The sequence below is a fragment of the Fundulus heteroclitus genome, chromosome 9 (genome assembly GCF_011125445.2).
Source record: "Fundulus heteroclitus isolate FHET01 chromosome 9, MU-UCD_Fhet_4.1, whole genome shotgun sequence".
NCBI lineage: Eukaryota > Metazoa > Chordata > Actinopteri > Cyprinodontiformes > Fundulidae > Fundulus > Fundulus heteroclitus.
The window spans coordinates 39,468,972-39,479,492 of record NC_046369.1 but is presented as its reverse complement, the minus strand read 5'-3'; the positions used below and the strand labels follow the sequence as shown (position 1 = coordinate 39,479,492).

At 38.7% G+C, this 10,521-nt stretch overlaps 1 long non-coding RNA gene across 1 annotated transcript; it reads right to left on the bottom strand.

Moving 5' to 3' along the window:
• Positions 1–462: 462 nt before the first annotated feature.
• Positions 463–2,742, bottom strand: LOC118564221. Its single transcript, XR_004931732.1, has 3 exons — positions 2,658–2,742; positions 845–927; positions 463–580 (listed from the first exon to the last, which is right to left on the bottom strand). It is a non-coding gene; the product is annotated as an uncharacterized LOC118564221 (long non-coding RNA).
• Positions 2,743–10,521: the final 7,779 nt, after the last annotated feature.

The following is a 10,521-nucleotide window of genomic DNA, read 5'->3' as shown; positions in this document are numbered from 1 at the left end:
ATTTTAAGAATTAACACAAAATAAAGGGAGCACAACATATGTAGAACCTGCAAGGTCATTACTGTGATCATAAAGCCAATAAGTGTCCCCTTTCCCAACTTAAGAAAATAGAAGACATTGCAGGGGGGAAAAAGGAGTAGAAAAAAGTAAATAAGCTTGCCTGTAAATTAAGAAAAGGGTCCTGGAAACTTGGTGCATGCCAAATGGCAACGACATAGGCATCCGCTGCATACACATCCTTCTTCTGCCAACACATAAGTAAGGGACAGAAAAAGCTGTAATGTGAGGAATCACATGTTTGATAGACTTCATGATCAACTTAAAGGTTAACAAATAACTATGCACACCTTCCACCAGGCCATGTCACAAATGAGCTCCACGAAGCTGTTGGCAATCTATAAAGAGAAATGCAGAGGTTAATTTCAAATGTGAGGTAGAAAATCCACACACGTATAACTGCTGTCGCTTCCAAGTTGTGCTGCAAACCAAGTGACTGGAAGTCTTGCCGTTTTAAGTTGGTAGTGCCAATTGTCCCAATAATCTTGGTTTCTGATCTTCTGGCATCGAGCACATGGTCAACCTTGAACAAGAGAAATTATACATACTTATATATACACATACATATATATACACATACACACAGACACATATACACACTTACATATACACACAACAAACAAACTAACAGCATTTATGGTCATGTTATTGTAACTACAGCATATACAGTAAAACCAACAATCATGTTATGAGCATACATTTACATATTTCCATTAAACTGAACTTGGGATCATATGTTTCAGAGGCAAACAATTACAGGGAAGGAGGAATCATTTTTAAAACTTACCTGTGACTCTGTGATGCCTGATCTGGCAAGCAGATGTCTTAAATGGGGTAGGCCCCAACAGTCTGGTCTGCACACTGACAGATCTGGCACAAAAAAAAATATAAAAAAGTTTGTAAGGCTGTCATTTAGTAGATAGTCCATAGTGGAATATATCTCAAAAAAGGTTCAAACATGCCTTTAACATTTGAAGATTCATCAAGCTGGCCTGCTGACAAACCTTGACCAAAACATTTGCCTTTTTCTGAGCAAGTACAGTTTTAAAAAATATGAATGAATATTATCTATGACAACCAGCTGTACTGTTCGCCAACATAGTCAAAAACTTTTGTAAATGGACATTGTGTTACAAATTAAACCGCTAGCAACTCTGCTAAGTATACTGATATGTATAATTAACGTTAGCAGGCTAATAACGTTATATTTCTCAAGCCGAAATAATTTTCACTCTAACTGTTGGGCTCTTACTAAACTTGCATACTTTCTTCACACAAAAATGATAACGTTCTGTAATGTTCATCCCGATGGATATTGCATAAACTCAATTTCACAAGAAACATCTATAACTAAAACTAAACAGGGCCTAGCGCTAGCTAACATTAAATTGATGGTAGCCTACAAAACTACTACCTTATCATGCAAAAAACTAATAAAAACAATAAACTAGATCGTCACATCAAATATCATAATATATTTCATCCAGAAGGGTCAACAAAGTAGTATCGTTAGGCCTATGAACATAAAATTATGTATTTTTAACTTACCGACCAGTGGCGGCTGGTGAAAAAAAAAATCTTGGTGGGGCTGGCCAATAGATTTCCCTGCCTAACCCAGTACATGCATTTAAATTAAAAGTTGGAAAATTATTATGATTCCACAATAAGGATTTCATCAGTAAAAAAAAAACATTGTTCACAAAGGATTATTTTGGTGGTTTTGTCTTATTAATCCTTTTCACAGACTCATGCCAGAGGGTTTGCATACATTGTACATGTACGTATATTATTACGAAACAAACGTTTACGTCTTGACTTAAATATATATCCTAATTTTGTATTTATATAATGATTTAAGTAGAACAATGACTAGTGCAAAATTAAGTTGTATTTACCGGAGATAAAGTGTAGACTGCAAATTCTGTCGTGGTAAGATGGCTGCCACAGTCGATTGGAATCCTGCATCCTTTTCATTGAAATTATCCATTTCTTTCTTCGGTAAACAAAAGAAACGTACATCCGACGATTTGGAATGCCTCTGTGTGCAACCAGCAGCACAACAAGTCGTAGGCATTGTTTATATTCCAAAAATAAACTAAAAGTATGCTCTAATTCACCCATTTTGTCAGGCTGGTAAGCGAAAACAGTACTGTTTTTGCCGACCACCGTGACCCGGGTTTGTGGCGCGGATGTGGCTCGTGACGTCACGCGTGAAGTGTACCTATCACTGTGCAGCTAGGGCTACGCCTCCAGTAGCCCCAAAACCATTCATTTTGGCGATGCTGATTGGCCAAATATTTATAAATCTTCCCTAGCAGCAGTATACAATTGGTTATTTCGCTACACTTGTAGGGCTCCTTGGGTCACAGCCCCACAAGCGTAGAAGAAGAGAAATGATACGTTCTGTTGGTGGAAATGCACTGTTAAATGATAGTCAATCAGTAGAAGTGTGTTAATAATTTTCATTACATGTAGGCACGTTCTATTAAGTAAAAACTGACAATAATACTTTTAAAATCTCTATATATTTTGACTTTTCTCCTCCACATCTAGGGAGGGCAGCGCCCGAGCGCCCCCTATGGGCCAGCCGCCACTGTTACCGACATCGTCCGTTTTCCGATTTGCTATGGGCAGTAAAGTTTTGTTTGCGCCTAAGAAAGCTCATAGTTGCATGACGTCATCAAAATCGCCGACTTGGATGGGCGGAGTTGGATATCCAAAAGGCGCTGCAGCGAAAGGCTTTTCGCATTAATATACCATATTGATGCGAGAATAAGGCTCATAACACCATCGGCGGATGGCGGAGCAGAACAGTTACGCTTTATGCTTTAAAACATACTCCTTTTGAAATGTCCGAAACTGTATGTTAGCAAGGCTAATAGCAGTTTGGCTACCGCAAGCTACTGGTTAGCCCTTTTGTTCTAAACGCCATGTGTCCAATGGTTTACAAAACATTTCCCAATAAACCTTTTACTTCACCCTCAGCTCGCTGCCCAAACCTGTCCTTTGTCTCGTGTCAGTTATGTCCAGCTTGGCCATTCACAGAAGAAGCGTTGAAGGAGGGAGAACCGTTGGTTTCTTCTTTGCAGGCTAGCGTTTAGCCCTGCAGCATGAGCGAACAGCGTGGTCGGGGTCGGAGGCCTGGTCTGAGCACATTCTCTGACCCGGTTGCAGTCCGATTTGAGCAGATTTCTCCTCAGCATGGGGAAGTTGCTCCTGTGCCGGCTTTTCAGCTCTGTGTTGCCTGGAACCAGCTCTGTATTTGCCCGGACATGTTCCCCGGGCGATGAGAGGTTCTCTGCTGAAGCAGGCAGTTGAGTCTAGCAGACCCTGGATCAAGCGTAGACTTGCCCAGCTACATTCCTTCAGATGTCCCATCAGAGGAGGCCATTTGGCCTCATGGTTCAGCCAGCCTCCCTCTCCTCCTTTGTCTATAGGAGGGAGGAGGTGACGGCTGGTAGCTTTGTCCTGGAGAGGTGGTCTGAGACAGCTGCTGTAGAGCTGTAGAAAGAGAGAGTCTGAAGTGATGTGCTCAGTGTTGCTAACTCCTCAGTAAGGAAAGTAGCTATTGGCTGTGCTAAAAGTCGCTAGAATTCGCTGAATGGCGTCATTGCCTAATTTGCATAATCTGCCACATGATGTGATGTGCATGTTATTGACGCTGTGGGAGAAATAACGTCGTTAGAGAGAGAAAAAAAGTGAGTAAAAACACTCAGAATATATAGAGCTACTTTTTCTGTCCATTAATGTTTATTTATTTATTTATTTTTTATTAATGTTTATTTTATTACAATACTAACCCTCCTCCTTTACCCGGGCATGGGACCGGCAAAATGAACCATAAATAGACACTATAGCGGAGTTAAACAAAAATTTTAAATGTTTTTTTTTCAACTTTTTATTTTACTTTTTATTTTTTCCCTTGTGGTCCACTAAGGAGCATAAAAATCACGGTAAAACATGAACATGTGGCTGTGTGAATCAAATGCCGTTATTTATTTAAGATAAAACATTTCAAATTCAGTTATTTATTTTAGACCAAATAACATTTTACATTTACATCCCGCTCACTCCCGCCCTGAATGTAAGCCAGGGCTGGGCGGCACCGCATGATCAACCTGCGCGGTCAATCCTAGCGCATGCACGCTTCATTTGCAGTCTGGACGCTGAGGGTAAACATGCTGCGGTTCTGACTGCAGCGCTGAGAGGGACTCCTGCGGGAGCGGGAGAACGGGGGAGGACAAGAGTAGGAACGATACGTGCTTTCACATTAGAGTCTCCAGTGACACCAGAAAAGTCTCTAGATTTGTCGCTAGTCGCTTTTTTGAAAAAGAGTCGCTGGAGGGGTCTGAAAAGTCTCTAAATATAGCAACAAAGTGACTGACTTTTATCTGTAAGGAGGGGTCACAGCTGACCTCCTGCTGAGAGAGGCCCTGAGGAGGGGAGAGAGAGGGAGAAAGAGGCCGTCTTTCTGGCCATGTTCCCCCAAGTCTGTAGCAGGACAGAATTCCTTTTACTTTCTCCAGACTACTGTTCAGAATTTAATCCGAGATCACTTATTCATCATGACGTTATTATAGCATAACACAAGAAACAAAAAGACAAAATAAAGTGGTTGATCATCATCAGAATGATTCAGTGAAATGCAGATCTAAGTTAAAGAATCAAAGTTCATCTTAAAGAATATGGAATGAGGTTAAATTAGCTTAACTAATTCAGGACAACATTTGGTATGTGTTTCAACCCATTCACAATGCAAATCCTGAGTTAAACAAACATTATTTGATGAAATAACATTTTAAAGAATGGTTTTCTCAGTAATGTGTGAAACGAAGCTAATAGCATTATGCTAGCGGACATTTGGCGCTAATTTTTAAAAAAAATCCTTGAATTACATGAGCATGGCATGGTTTTGAAGAAGCTAGCGGGAGCTATGTCTGTTAGCTCCATGTAGTTTAAAAACACTGTTAAAACACATTAAGTAAACCCTTCTAAATAAACCATTTAACTTTCCCTGTTTATTTTTCTGTCTAACTTGTTAGTGCCTCTGTGTCAGTTCAGTTTACTTCGGGCATCCAGTTGGTGCAGTGTGAAGGCTGAATCTCTGATCAGCAGCATGCGGTTAGTGGGCGGCTATGGGCTAGCAGGCGGCTCTGTGTCCTTCATGTGAGTCTTTGACCCGGTTGCAGTGGGCGATTTCAGCTGAGCTTTTGCTCTCAGCTTGGGAAAAGGGGTCCTGTGCCGGCTGCACAATGCAGGAAGTTTCCACTTACTCCCAAAGGAAGAGTTGCTGAAGTTCATTATCAGGGACTATACTGCAGACGGTTTCCTGTGGGGGAATTCAAGTCATGCTTTTCGAACAAGCAGATTTTATTTTTTTTTAAACTTTTGTACCAACATGGAAGGTTGTCAGAGATATAGTGGTATATGTTCTGTCACTTTTTAATTGATGGATGATTAATGACCCTAATCATTTCTGGTCCCCCTTGAATTCCGGCCCCTCTTGATTTCCGGTTTTCCTTGATTTCCGGTCTCCCTCCCCATTTCCGGTTCCTCTCCCTTACCCATATTATATTATTATCATTAATATGATATTAATATTATTAATATAGTTATTAACTTTGTTATTCAATTCAATTCAATTTTATTTATATAGCGCCAAATCATGAAACATGTCATCTCAAGGCACTTTACAAAGTCAAGTTCAATCATATTATACAGATTGGGTCAGATTATACAGATTGGTCAAAAATGTCCTATATAAGGAAACCAATTGATTGCATCAAAGTCCCGACAAGCAGCATTCACTCCTGGGGAAGCGTAGAGCCACAGGAAGAGTCATCTGCATTGTACATGGCTTTGCTGCAATCCCTCATACTGAGCAAGCATGAAGCGGGTGGGAAGAAAAACCACCCATTAACGGGAAGGAAAAACCTCCGGCAGAACCGGGCTCAGTATGAACGGTCATCTGCCTCGACCGACTGGGGTTACAAAAGACAGAACAGAGACACAACAAGAGAAACAAAAAAGCACAGAAGCACACATTGATCTAGTAATCTGTTCTACATTAGATGGAAGTAGCGGGTGAGCCGTCTTCTCTGGATGATGTCACAGTTAACAGAACGCCAGACCAGGTGTACCTACTATGAAGAAAAAGAGAGAGCAAAAAGTTAAAAGCTGAAATGACGACAGTCATTTCAATGTAATACAATGCAAAACTGGAGAACAGTAGACTGAAGAACAGTAGAAATCAGTAGAGTGAGAAAATTAGACCCTGATGTCCTCCAGCAGCCTAGGCCTATCACAGCACAACTATAGAGATAGCTCAGGGTATGAGCCACTCTAACTATAAGCTTTGTCAAAAAGGAAAGTTTTAACATTAGTCTTAAAAATAGATAGGGTGTCTGCCTCACGGACCAAAACTGGGAGTTGGTTCCACAGGAGAGGAGCCTGATAGCTAAAGGATCTGCCTCCCATTCTACTTTTAGAGACTCTAGGAACCACCAGCAGACCTGCAGTCTGAGAGCGAAGTGCTCTGTTAGGTACATACGGGGTAATCAGAGCTCTGATATATGATGGAGCTTGATTATTAAGGGCTTTATACGTTAGAAGGAGAATTTTAAATTCTATTCTTGATTTAACAGGAAGCCAATGAAGGGAAGCTAAAATTGGAGAAATATGATCCCTCTTGCTGCAGCATTTTGGATCAGCTGAAGACTTCGAACTGCATTTTGTGGACTTCCTGATAGTAAAGAATTACAATAGTCCAGCCTTGAAGTAACAAATGCATGGACTAGTTTTTCAGCATCACTCCTGGACAGAATGTTTCTAATTTTGGCGATATTCCGGAGGTGAAAAAAGGAAACTCTGGAAACCTGTTTAATATGGGATTTAAATGACATGTCTTGGTCGAAAACAACACCAAGATTTTTAACTTTATTACCAGAGGCCAAGTTAATGCCATCCAGATTAAGGGATTGATTAAGAACTTTATTTTTTGAAGACTCTGGCCCAAAGATTACAACTTCTGTCTTGTCAGAATTTAAATGCAGGAAATTTAAAGTCATCCAGCTTTTGATGTCATCAAGACATGACTGCAGTCGAAGTAACTGATTGGATTCATCAGGATTTATGGATAAATATAGCTGAGTGTCATCAGCATAACAGTGGAAATTAATCCCATGCTGTCTGATAATTTTGCCAATCGGAAGCATATATATATAGTAAATAGAATTGGTCCAAGGACTGAACCCTGTGGTACTCCACAAGTGACCCTAGAGTTTGAGGAAGATTTATTATTAACATGAACAAACTGGAATCTGTCCGACAGATAAGATTTAAACCAGCCTAATGATTTTCCCTTAATCCCTACAGTATGCTCAAGTCTTTGTAAGAGAATATTGTGATCAACTGTATCAAATGCAGCACTGAGATCTAACAGGACAAGTATAGACACAAGTCCATTATCTGAGGCCATGAGAATATCATTGGTGACCTTCACCAGAGCTGTTTCAGTGCTATGATGAGTTTTAACACCATTGAACTATGGTAGGATTTACTTTCATTTTAATATATTCGTTTAAAGATACTAATACGTTGTTTTCACCATTTTCTTTTTTCTTTTTTATTTATTTTTTGATGGGAACGTTCTATACGGTGAGGAAACACTGAGCAAAAACCTAGCAATATAATCCTTGTAATGGATAGCTTATGAAAAATAAGTGGTTTGTGTGTTCTTTCTGTGGGGTTCCTTGTTTGGTTCCTTAGATTATGAAGGAGTCCTCAGAAGAACTTGAAGTGAAGCACACCTCCCCTAGTCGGGGCAAAGTTACAGAAATCAGCTTTTTCTTTCACCCGACGGCTGCAAAAACCTTTTTGCAAAATTAAGGTTGGTTTGCTTTTCTACATTGAAAAATGAAAGGTTTTACACCATTTTTCTTTTTAATGTGCATACTGTGTGTTTTCAAAGGGCATTTCTAGCACAAAATCCATGATGATTACTACCTCCTCTACAACCTAATCGATGGTAAAAATATTTACTAATGTTAATTGGAGTAATAATTTTTTTAAATCATGGTTTTATTGTTGTGTTTTTGCCCCAAAAAACAGCAAGCAGTCTAACCCAGACAGAAGGCTACAAAGAGATCACAATAAGGAAAAGTGTCCCTCTTCAGCACATTTATGTGTGAAATGATTGCCTACCCTTCTTAGACAATTTTCATGCATCGTTAGCATCAAGGCTCACAATCAGTAAAAAATGTTGCGTTGTAAAAATGACAAATTGATTGAACTTTATGGTGCTTACTGCTGTTTGTTGTTCTTTCTTCATTCAATTTTGCATAAATATCTTATTTCTCAATAAACTACATTAAAAGGGTGGCTCAAGATTTTGGTAGTTGGTTACTGTTATTAAAAGTTAATCTCTGGCCTGCAGTATCAACCAAATAAACTGTATTTGTAAAGCACTTTTCAGTTCTGCCTCACATAGGTTAAAACCAAAAGGCAAAAAAAAAAAAAAAAAAACCCAGAGAAAAAGGTTATATAGATGAATTAAACCAATTTATGAGGAATGGCTGAAAAACGGTTGTGGAATTTAATGAAGAAACTGCATTAAATATGAAAAAACTTAACACGAGCTATGATCATGGAAAAGTTAAATGTTTTAACAGGGTCTGCTGTAATGACACAATTTAAAAGACATAGTACAAGATGTTGATTATGTCAAACTTAGTTATCTGCTGCAAGTAAGATATCAGGGGCTTCTCATTTTACCTCACTATTGATTAATATAGCACTTCACATACTAAAACACAGTTTTCTGTTTTAACAGAATCAAACATTCTTTCTTTCTGAATTTTTACAACATTTTTGGCATTTGAGTTAACCCTGGAACTTGGCTGAACTGAAGTTGGGTCTTATTATCGATATGTCCATAAATTCTAAAACAAGACGATGATAAAACTGGTGCAGTTTCAAAAGCTTTTACAGTTGAACTTGTCTAGTCTTTAAAACACAGTTTGTAAAATTTTGTACACCTTGTTTTTTTTAAACCTAAGGATTTAGTGCTCTGTTAAAGTAAAAGGCACAAATTACTAAAATGCCCCATTTCTTAATTCTATAGCGTAGTCTTTTGCTGTTCCAATATTTCATACGTGCGCATAACCTACAGAAAGGTTTATTGTCCTCTTTATAAATAAAACGTTTTGCTTTGGACGTCATGGATATTAATGTTACAGCAGCATGCAGCTTGAGTAAGCTCAGACAGGCTTTCTGCCCTTCCTCTGTGAATGTTTTTGTGTTTCACGGGCAAAATCTAAAATGTTTTACCATATACATTTTTACACGTCTAATTCTGCGATTCCATACACATTTTCCACGTTGTGGTGTGGGCTTGGATCAACTCGCCGTTCATTCTGCTTCCAAACTAAAAAACTACATATATTGAACTCTATTGTTTATGCGAGAGCCTCACATTTAGACAAATTTATTACGCTTAGCTTTTATTTACAACGCCGAGCGTCTTCTTTATCCATGTAGTTGGTCAAAAAAAAGTGACAGTAAAGAGCTTGGTCTGTACAGTATATACACGCAAAGCAATAATTTAACATCTTACACAGTTTGTCTGAGAATCAACCGTACAACCTTCCCTCACTGTTTAAGTCACTTTCACCACTGGCAAACTCGCACAACGTCAAGCACAATACAGAGTCACAGACTCTCCCCCCCTTGTTTTTAGGCTAGTAGGCTAATTGTTCAAAACTATGTGTTTTATTTTAAGTATTTACATACTTTTATGATGGAGAGTTTTTACAAAAGTCAAAAGAGGACTATTTGAAATCCCTTAAAATCCTGTCAATTAATTCCAGAGAGAAAGACGGGTAAAACAATGATTCATGGTTAGTTTGCATGTATTAACTTTTGCTGTATGTACTTTCTTAACCATTTGGAATGATGAAGACAAATTGCCAAACATACCAGCCACGGTTCACTCAGAGCTCCTCTAGATAACAGATATAGGAGAGCGTATTGATTTAAAACATCCCTTCCTTTACATCTCTTGTACAGGTCCTGTACAGCTTAAGAAAATCACAATTTTCTTAAATGTAATGTAAGGAGCCCATCAGGCCTTCGAACAAAATCAAAAAAGAACATTTGCTGAACATTCATTCCTGTTTTATCTATTGACCTGCAACGTTAGTAACCTGCAATGTCAGGCATTGTACAATATTTTTACATGACAATCATGTTTAACTTTTTCATATTTAAGGATCGACTGACCATTTGGCAACTGTGCCCCCAAGTACTATTATTATTATTACCAGGCTTAATCAAAGTTTTGAAAATATTTGCAGTTTTAAGAAATCCAGCTTGTTGGCATCAGAGAAGAATGTGTATGACATAGTGCGAGATTAACAAATGTTATATAAGGACCTTTGCTGCGAGCATTATTTTCCCATGGTTTTC